The 10,028-nt window shown below is 42.3% G+C and overlaps 1 long non-coding RNA gene across 2 annotated transcripts; it reads right to left on the bottom strand.

Moving 5' to 3' along the window:
- Nucleotides 1–6,544: 6,544 nt before the first annotated feature.
- LOC102576180 (uncharacterized) lies at nt 6,545–8,511 on the bottom strand. Of its 2 annotated transcripts, none has more exons than XR_002086542.2 (3): nt 8,380–8,511; nt 7,707–7,846; nt 6,545–6,929 (listed from the first exon to the last, which is right to left on the bottom strand). It is a non-coding gene; the product is annotated as an uncharacterized LOC102576180 (long non-coding RNA). The 2 variants fall into 2 exon arrangements; XR_363864.4 differs by having other exon boundaries at nt 6,545–6,874.
- Between the last annotated feature and the right edge of the window lie 1,517 nt (nt 8,512–10,028).

Raw genomic sequence — 10,028 nt, 5'->3', positions numbered from 1 at the left:
GTAACTATGCAACTGAGTGTTGCATTGCTAAGCAACAGTTAAGGGGCAGACCTTTAGTAATAATGTACCATAAGTTTAAAAAGTCTAATGGAGGCAAATAGAAGGGATGGATATCAGTTGGATTTTAGAAAGGACCATCTTTTAGACTATCAGGAAAAACTGCTTACTCATGTAATTAACAAAGAGAATTGGTGGCAAATATCATTCTTGCATTTAACAAAAGACCTTGGAAAATGCAAGTGAATAAGCAACAGAACAGTTTTGCAGAGAAGCCTAGATGACAAAGTGTCTTTTCTATCTCTGGAGCCAGTGGTCTGATTTCAGAGATGAATCAGAGTTTAGAACAGAGGTTTTCAGACTTTTTGAGCTAAGCTCCACTTTGAGTTACAATTTTGTTTACCCCCTTCCACTTACCCCAGAGAAGCAGCACAGCCAGGCACAGGGCAACCCCCCATCCTAGCAGCTGCTGCGGCTTGGCTCTGCTTGGTGGGCTCCATCCACTGTGGCTCCAGTGTCTTCTGCCTTGGCCCTCCTGTGGCTCCAGGCTGTATGCCCACCATACCAGGCTCCCAGAGATGCAGCAGCCTGCTGGCGGAGCATGCCCAGGGCTGCCTGCCTTGGCATTGCTCCGCAAGGCTGCAGCAGTGCCAGCTCCTTGCAAACTCCTTGCCAAGCCCTGCTGGGCTGCAGCTCCGCCCAACATTCCTTCAAGCCCCCCAGGGGGGCACACCCCACAGTTGGAAAAACCACTGATTTAGAAGTTGAGGTCATTCCGCAACAGTTATTGCAGCTCACTGGAACATCCTCAACATAGTTGTAAAGCAAGCTATTTCTAGCACCTATAGTACTGCAGCTGTGGCAGCCTAGGCTTCAGCAGCTCAGTACATCCCAAGGTCCCAAATGGAGTTGTAGTCCATTTTGAAGCTATGCTGTCAGTATTAGAGCCAGCTCATTTAAAGCTAACTTGGCTATGTCTACTTGAATTGTGATCATGCCCCTGGATTACAGTATAAACATAGCATAAAATAGGTGCAGCATTCACCACCTTAAGGTTCTTCCAAAGTGCATTATGCCAGTTTAGAGGCTCTTAGCATTCCTACCATGTACCAATACATAACTCCTGATTTTTGCATCTGAATGCTTAGCTCCCCTACTACATCCTCTTCAAATCACCCCTTAGTTCACCCCACTGTGTGTAAAGGAATTCAAAGCTCCAACCCTTCTTCATTTTACTTACGTGAGTAGTTTCACTACAACTAAAAATCCAAACTAAAACTAAAAATCTAAATCCATGTGATCTTCAGTATTTTGGGACTCCCAGATTAGCCTCCTCCATTAGACACAGAAAAATCTCCTTGTGTTATGTGTGCCTGTGTGTGTAGTACATGCATGTGTGCCTTTTGGTTTATTCATTTAATGTAACTTTCCTGCATTTTGCAATCCCCCTCTCATAACAGTGGTACAAGATGTTCCAAGTCCATGTTCTGAAAGAGTTTGCTCTCTGTCTAACCTGAAAGTCTACTGAGAAATTTTGTAGCCTTTAAAACTGTTTGTGTTTATAATGTGCAAAGGAGAGAATCAATTTAAAATCAGATCCGAAATAAAAAGCCATTGTGTGGCAATAAGGCAATACAATGGGCTAATGTTTGTAAAATCAAATTCTAAGACATTAATTGGAGCCCTCTCTCTTGTCCCCTTCACAGTATGTGAAGAACAAGTCTGTAAATTTCACTTGCCTGCGCTGTTGAAGCTGTTTCATGGGCTTTTGTTGGGGAGGGAGGGAGGGAGGGAGGAAGGAAGAGGTGAGTTCCATGGTATCCCAGCTTACATGATCTTTCAGGCTAGGGACAGAAGTTACACACAAACTGGCTTAAGTAGTCAGAAACTGGTTTAAGCCTGTAACAGGACAGAAGTTCAGTGGACATAAACAGTTTCAAAATGGCTGAAACTGGTTTAAGTTAAGCCTGGGTGAATGTAGTTAACTGGTTTGGGTCAAATCGGTTTATGAAATTTCTGCCCTGGATCCCTTCCTGGTTCAAGTTAAATCACAGTCCCCTTGCATCCCAGTATGCTTTCCAGCCCTGGGCTGGGCTGGGATCCAGCAGAGAATAGTTGCAGAAGGTGGAAAGCAGGGACTGCCCAAGCAAAACCCTGCTGGAGTCTGGGGCCAAGGAGGGGGATTAAACTTCCCTTCTCTCCCCCCCCCCCCCCCCCAAGTGCACAGCTGACCTGCCCTGCTAAAAAACTTACTGCTGGCTGTAACTGTGGACTACAAATCCCAGAGACACATGGAAGCAGGAACAGGAAGTAATGAGCAACTGTGCAGAGTCCTACTGCTGTAACTCTGGCCTGCAAATCTCAGAGACCTCAGGGGCAGCAGAAAGAGGAAGCAAACACACAGCCCATGCTGACTACGTGCCAAAGAGCTGTTCTTTAGTGCCCCCTCACTCCCCCAGGCTTCTGGTTGGAACCACTGCTGGTATGTGGCTGCATTTCCTGAATCAAAACCGAATGTCTGTCTAGTTGTTTCTCAGTTTAATTTCTGCATCTTAGACTAACCTGCAAAGACCGAGTCGATTCAGCCTTGGGCTTTTTGACTGTTTGTCCTTAGCCGCAATGGGAGAGACTGTCAGGGTGGGTCTCCTTACATTCCAAAACTTGCTGTTAGTTTGTCTGTGACTAAGTACAGACAATCAAAAAGCCTTAGGTTGAATCAATTCAATCTTTGCAGGTTAGTTTAAGATGCTTAGATTGAACCAATATGCAAGTGAATAGACACTTACTTTTGATTCCAGAAATGCAGCCACATGCCTGCAGGGACCCAAGCCAGAAGCTGAGGAGCACTGGAACATGATTTCTTGTTCAGCTGGAACAGACAGCTTGGGCCAAGACTAGCGCAGCCACCCTGGGAAGGAGGGGTTTACAGGGGAGGTGCAAACCACCCTAGGATGCTGGGGGACTGAGTTAATTTGAATCTGGAAAGGATCTGGGACAGAGCTTCAATAAACTGATTTAACTGAAATCAGTTAAATCTGATAAACCCGGATGGATGTAGTATCTTAAACTGGTTTCAAACATTTTGAAAGTGGTTTATATGCACTTAACTTGTGTTGCGTTATAGATTTGAACTGTACTCTGATCCCTTATACCAGTTTATTTGTAATTTCTGTCCTTAGCCTGTATGCAGAGTGTGTGATGGCAGATCTTCCCTTCCACTTTGCTGATGCCTCATTGTTTTGCCAACACCACTGCCAAAAAAAGAAAAAAACAACAACAAAACAAACAAACAAACAAACACTTACCCCACCAGTAAATCCAGGGCTTCACTGGAGTGATTTCAGTAACGTATATAGTCTCATGTAGTTCATCATCTTCCATCCCATGATCTTACACCTAATCATTAAGGCAAACATCTAATATTTAGCGTAAATGCCTGGCCTAGTGCAGCCTGCAACTATGATTACAAATGGTCATAGTTTTTGTTTCTTTCCCCTCTGCCAAAGGTGCCTAAGCAGCTCTTAAGTGAGCAACCTTTCACAAACACCCTTGCTTCATTCAAGACTTTCCTAAACATCCACTTTTCCTAGGTCATTTGCAAGAATAGAGATAACAAAGCAAATGCCTTGAACAGAACAACTAGGGACATGCACACTTACCATGGCTGAGTAATTGCACAGGCCTGTTACCATCAACTGTGTCTTTTACCAAGAGTCTCCTGTATTCCATTTAGGTCCTATTTAAAATGGTGCATTCACACCCCTTGGGGCAGTGTTTTCCTATTTGTACTGTGAACTGTCTAGTAGATTAAAATACAAAAAAAACAAAACAATGATTTTATAACCATAATATTTTGCTGGGAACTAACTGGGTTTTTTTGGTTTTGTTTTTTTTTTTTATTTGAGTTGCTTAGAAGAGCAAGGGGAAATTGCTATTAAAAAAAAAAAGCAAGTACGGTGTTGCACCTGCTAAACAACTTGTGTTTGGTACAGCACGCACACTTAGAGCTAAGAATGTGTTTAAGGGACTATTTCCACAAGGAAAGCACTGTGACTGTAATAAGTGACCTGCATTCAACTGCTGCCTCAGCTACAGACTTACTGTGTGCGGTTGAGCAAGTCATTTAAATTTGCCATAAACCTCAGCTCCCCAGCTGTGAAATAGGGTTCAGAATTTTCTGTTTCACAAAAAAGGTTGAGAATACAATTTTTTAATGACAGAGTCTGTCCTACCACAGTGCTAGTTCAAATAAGCAAGTAATTAGGAAGATAAGATGAAGATACAGGCAGTCCTCGGACTTGTGACACAATTGGTTCTTGCAAACCACTTATTAAATTGAAATGTTATAACTCAGAACTGATTTTCCCCATAGGAAACAAAGTTATAAATGGGGGATTGGTTCCTGAACCAAGGCCTGATACCCTATTTTCACCAAAAAAAAAAAAAAAAAAACCCAAAATTTTGTACTCAATCAATTATAGATGAGTAATATAGCTACATAAATTTATTTATATTGTAAATATAAGTCATTGATTTGGAAGGACTTCTTTGAGGTGACTTTGCTGGACTTTTTGAAGGGTTCTTGGCTGGAGTCTTGTCTGCTTTCTTAAAGAAAGCGTCCAAGGAAGTTTGGACGGATGTTCTCCAGGGAAATGGGCGCCACTGGTGTGGTGTCACATCAGATCAAATGTTGTAAAATTGAAACTGATGTCAGAAAGTTAAAACAGGGTCATGGGCAATTGGGGGTGGGAGGTACCCGATTGCTGAGCAGGGGGGGCCTTAGTGGCCTATCACTGAGTGGGGGGGAAGGGGGTCCCTTAGTGGTCAATTGCCAAGCATGGAAGTGCCACTGGGGGACCGACCCTCTGCCACTGCAGGGGCCAGGGGCATGCCAAGCACCCGCTGATGCCACTGGCAGTGTCGGCGGCAGGGACAGGCCTGTCCGGGGGGGGGGGGCACATGTGCTCCTGTCACCTATGAACAGGGTGTCGATTTATAAATTTTGTAAGTGCTAAACATTGTAACTTGAAACACTAAGTCGAGGAATAGACACAATATCCTAATGCAGACATATTCCTCTCTCATGAAACTATCTCCCAGGGGCATGGTTCACTTCCCTGCTTCTAGTCCCACTTAACATTAGTGTAATCTATCTACTGTAGCAACTATATTCTTAAAAATTGCAGGTCAGGGCCTAAGAAAATTCGAAGAATCTGTATACAAAAACTGTACTAGAACCCCAAATACTGTCAATTATTAAAATTGGCTGAAAATAGCTCCATTATCCCTTCACAGTATTATATCCGATCACACTTCTCTTCCACTGCGAACATTAAAAACACAAAACTACACAGTATTAGCTATTATATAAAGATCACATTTCACTTTAGGGTTTTTATGATGTTATTAATAGTAGACATGAAAAAATGGTAGGGGAAGCCTGTGGAGAGTTGAGGGCTAGCATAACTGGTGATCCCACTTAGAGCCTTGCTTTGCCACAAACACAGTAACACTGAGAAACTCCACTTACTCCCTACTAGGTAGTTTTTAGTAGAGATTACACTGCTCCAGAGTGGCATTCTGTGCTGAGACTAGTCTGAACTTGGACAGGGTAAAAAGAGAGGCACAGACCAGGAAGGAATCCCCTTAGCAGTATGACTGTGAAGTTCAGACTGGACAGCAAGGACATTGACAAAGCTATTCAATTGTTGCATGCTCCTAGGAGCATGCAATAAAGACAGATAGACCAACCGACCGACCAACCCTCGGCTTCTAATTGTTAGAGGCAACTGATCAAGTAATTTATGTCCTATATAGAAATATCCATTCCACACAGAATTAATTGTGCATTATTTCCTGCCCCCCCTTTAAAAAAAAAAAAACACAAAATAAAAATTAAAAAAAAAAAAGTGGCAGACCTTTACCAAAGGCAGGCTCTAAATCAGAACCTCTTCTCCTGTAGGAAACTTAGGAGATTGTGTCAAGATTTCTATTTGAACAGAAGTAAAAGAGAACTGAAAGAAGTTTAAAGGAATGTAGTTGACTTTATTTTAGCTTATATGGCAACATGCAGCTCCTGTGCAGGATTGTAGTAAAAAAAGCGCAAGTTGTTAGCTTTGCTAAAGCTATATTAGAAGGTTCTTATCATCCTATTAGGAATTTTTGCTAGCAGTTAGTATGGAAAGTGGTGTTACAAGGACAGAGTGTTTTTCAACTAATAGCTGGTTAGTATTCCAGGGGCTGCTGCTATAGGTGTAATTGACCTTGATTGGTGATGCCTGTGTAGCATCGTAGCAAGCTAGGTAACATCCTGCCAATGGGGTTAGCTAGCTACTATTGTTTAGTAGTGTAGCAATCTTGCTGCAGCAGGACAATGAGAAGCTGCTGCCTCTCCATCCTCTGGGCCACAAAATTAAGCTTACTAAACCACAAGTTCTGCTTTTCTGAAACTCTAGAAAGAGAAGGTTTTACCTTCTTCCACTCCCCGCCCCCCAACCCTGCAAGTGTGTGCAGAATTTATGGCTAGAACAGTAGAGCCTCACAGAGACATCAGACAAACACTTTATTACAAATCAAATAGATACATTAAAAAGTTACATCTCCATAAAATGTTAAAAAAAATTACACATATTGAACAGTTTATTTTGAACCAGTTTACTTAGTTACTGCTTTAAATTGTTTCAGACAAGTCTTGCTCAGAGAGCTCACTCAGAAGTACCAGCTTCATTGCAGCATGGACCTCCTTCTGGGCAATAAGGCTTCTTTTTTTGTAGTGAGACAGCCTGGCAGCCTCTAAAGCTACTTTCCCAAACAGATAGGGCTTGTTCAGAGATTTCAGAGCATCAGCCACCCAGCAGAAGACCCCCATGTCCTCAGTCTGTCAGAGAAGGGAGTATCAATATCAGATCCTGGCATGAATGGGATGTTCTTGCCTACCAACAAAAGCAAAACCTGTAACCCAGCTAGATCTCAGGATCTTAAGACCCAGGATGCCTGCTTAAGTGTTAAAGGACTTAAGAACAAGATTAAGCTTCTACACTGTGAGAAAGTGTAGCTACTAGTAAACTATACTAGTTTTCACATATACTCTAACTCCCAACCCCCAAAAGGTGCTTTCTGGAAGGGCCTCAGTACCAGCATAGATGCTTTAAGGAGGAATGGAAAGAGATCCTGTTGTCCTCAGTATCTTACTATTTCTACATTAAAAATATTACAGTAAAATTGAATAAGAGTAATTACTTCTTCAGGCAGGGTTATAGGAAGAACTAACAGCATTAATAAAAAAAATTTATATATATAAGACCTGAGAGAAAGTTTTGGTGTACCATATAGGCAAACTGCTTAAAGTTTAAGAGGTAAACATTTGTAGTGAAGCTGGTCACTCAACCTTGTAGTGTTGCAGGTCTCCAACACCTACTGAAATTAGAATATTTTAGCCTCTTAATGTAGGGCAATCATTACTCCAAAGAGCTGGTAGGGGCACTGAAATCATTTGGCCAATGAGAAATAGGGCAAGTCCTACTACAGACTTGTATTTCCATGTCTAAACAGAGCTGCAAAGGAATCTTGACATGCACCACCCACACTTTGTCCTTCATTGACTTGAAGTAATTGTTTGAGGAAAGAAGCAATTCAAAGAATTGCTAATCCCCAGCTTCAGACCTTAGCCAAAACTAGCAATGTTTAGGTTATCAGAAAGAAAGACTTACTTGAGTTAGGACTTTGTATATATAGGTAGAGTAGCTCTCCTTCTTCTTCCCACTGTAGAGTCTGAGGCTCAAGAGATTGTCTCTGGCTTTGAGAGAGAAAGTCTGCTTTCTTGGAAGGGGAATTAAGGATAGTTGCATTCCTACCATCAACAAGGTAGAGGTCAGTTAGAACTTGCAAGCCTGTAGTACAGAGCTTCCCAAACTTTTCTTGTGTACCCCCTTCCAGACTTATCAGCTGCCCATATTGTTACCAGCATGTTAATTTTAGCCCCTTAAATGCTAGTTAGAATGAAAATTAAGTCTGCCGTTACACAGTTTCTCCTACACCCCTCAGATGTAGTACATGTACCCCTGGGGGAATACAAGACAGTTTATGATATCTTAATATAGCCAGGGTAAGGAGGAGGAAGGAACCCCTAGAAGAAAGAAAAGTAAAGCTACATCTTAAGCCAAGTAGTTTAGGTTAGTACCAGTTCTGACACCAATACAATTAATGGGGTATTTTAAATTCATTCCTATGAACATCTAGCTAGAAACATAACAAGTTTAAATAATGTTGCTGAATACAATGCTAGAAGACACCCAGCTACTGCAATGATAAACATAGTATAAGAACCCCCTATAAGATAAAATAATTGCAAATTAGATGTTCTTTATAACTAAAAATGCTTACCTGAAAGAATAGTAACCACCAAACAAGAAGCCCAGTAGTCAAAAGCAAGTAGCAGATGGTTTTTGTCCTGAGCTACTGCTTGTTGCTCTCAGAGAGGAGGGATATACTAACAGGACAATAAGCCTATATCATTGAGTTCACCTACTGTTTATATTGACCACCCCCACCCCCACAGGCTCTCTGTTTTCAATTAAAGAGACAGAAGTTCCTATATCTGACTTACACACAGGAATTTCATATATGAGTGGTCACACCAAAGTCATTGTTGCTGGCTACATGAAATCCCTTGTGCAGGTACATAAGCCTTTGCAGGCTTGTGGCATGTGAGCTTCCAGGGTTAGAAAAATCCTTTCAGCTAAACACATGTAAGCTTGTCATGGTAAACTAACCCCATATAAAAAGTATTTTGATCCATCAGATGTAGAATTCTCAGGTCAATACTACAGCAGGGGATGATATTAATCCACAGAACAGAAGAGTTGAATTCAGGTCTTTGGAAAGTCAAGACTGTGTTTGGGTTCACTCAGGCTCATTCAGCTGTGTTCTTATGCCACTGAAGTGGTGCCGGAATGCTTTGAGTTCCTTATAAAACACATCCAAGAGTGCTGTTGAGTACAGGCTTACTGGCCATCTATTATCCACTAAGGTCATGCCCCAGGAGAGCTGCAGGGCACCCCAAAGATGTGGGCTTGAGTGCACATGTAGTGTACCCCTGCCCTAGGCTGCATGTAGGTGCTTCCAGGTTTCCTAATGCAGATGGAATGGAGTTGCTCACTGGAGAGTGTTTTCACATGAGTTTACCAAAAAATCCCTGTGTTTCGCTGTCAGGGGGCTGGGTCCCTGTACTCCACCAGGCAGGAGGCTGGGTGGACTTATAAGAGCTGTTTGTGGTCAATCTAAGTTCAGTATATGTAATCATTATCAACATTACCAATGCCCACTGACAGGTGGACTACCTGAATCAGAGAAGACAGCAACATTCTTATAAGTACTTGGAAAGAGTACATCAAAAACCAAAAATAAACATATTTAAACAAATGGTACTAAGCTTTGCAACCTTGGGCATTCACTAGCTTTGGACCCAGTGTTGTCAGGGGGTCAGGAGGATGAAACCTGTAATTCACATTTCTTTTCTGTTACTTGAGCTGAACCTTATGGCAGAGCCAGGACACTTAACAATCATACTGACAAGGAACAGGAGACACCACAGAACTCATGGGCTTTGTTCTTACTAACAGACCCCCCCTAGAGCACTAGTGCACATGTCATCAGTCCCATTTTTCTTACTGCACAAGTAACAAGAAATAACAGACCAAGGACACTATTATTTTTGCAGTTGTCTCTGAGTGAGTGCTCTCCCCTCACTATCTGAGGCTCTCATGTGGTGGTGATGATTGGGAGAAGTGGGGATAATGCAGGGTTTGTTGTGGGAGAACTGGTCCCTGATGGACTGGTGAACCATGAGCAGTCAAAGGAAATTAAAACATGAAGCTGCTGACTTTTTTGAGGGGTGGGGGGTGCATGTGCTTTGTGTTTTCCTTTTCTCATTCCTAAGTGCCTACTAGTAGTTCTCAGTACAGCTGCTGGGGTGATGATAAGAAGGCTGTTGGGTGGTGTTACACTGCCGTGAAATACCTCACTCCAGCAGG

Source organism: Alligator mississippiensis, chromosome 4 (assembly GCF_030867095.1).
Source record: "Alligator mississippiensis isolate rAllMis1 chromosome 4, rAllMis1, whole genome shotgun sequence".
NCBI lineage: Eukaryota > Metazoa > Chordata > Crocodylia > Alligatoridae > Alligator > Alligator mississippiensis.
This window is presented reverse-complemented; position numbering and strand designations above follow the sequence as displayed.